The sequence below is a fragment of the Triticum dicoccoides genome, chromosome 7A (genome assembly GCF_002162155.2).
Source record: "Triticum dicoccoides isolate Atlit2015 ecotype Zavitan chromosome 7A, WEW_v2.0, whole genome shotgun sequence".
Classification (NCBI taxonomy): domain Eukaryota; kingdom Viridiplantae; phylum Streptophyta; class Magnoliopsida; order Poales; family Poaceae; genus Triticum; species Triticum dicoccoides.
In genome coordinates, this window is record NC_041392.1 from 122,652,858 (window position 1) to 122,653,555 (window position 698).

The window sequence follows — 698 nt, forward strand, 5'->3', positions numbered from 1 at the left end:
AAATCCCTTGGTCTGGAGCGTCGCTAGCTCGCTGTGCGGGATGGAGCACCTCTTCCAATCTCCAGGCTAAGGGCTGGAAGGGCGAGAGGAGGAGCTGCGGCGGCCGACCATGATAGAATGGACCTCTGTCGGATACGCTCTGATGAATACTCGCGGAGGGGAGAAGGTGTGGTTTGGATCTAAATCCTCGTCCCCTTAAATAGGCGGCTCATTCACGCGACTAGGGGTGTAAATAAAAAAACACCCTGACTTTTCGTATTCGTTTGACACGTGGAAGACGACCATTATTGGGCGTAGAAGCCAAGGAGCGCTACAAGAAACCGGACATTTCAACAGGTACACGGAATTTGGAGAACCCACCTTGCAATGCCGAAGACAATCTGCGCGCCGGACTCGTCGTCATTGAAGCCTGGTTCGGGGGCTACTGAGGGAGTTTTGGATTAGGGGGTGTCCGGATAGCCGGACTATACCTTCGGCCGGACTCCTGGGCTATGAAGATACAAGATTGAAGACTTCGTCCCGTGTCCGGAAGGGACTTTCCTTGCCGTGGAAGGCAAGCTTGGCGATACGGATATGCAGATCTCCTACCATTGTAACCGACTCTGTGTAACCCTAGCCCTCTCTGGTGTCTATATAAACCGGAGGGTTTTATTCCGTAGGACGAACAACAATCATACCATAGGCTAGCTTCTAGAGTT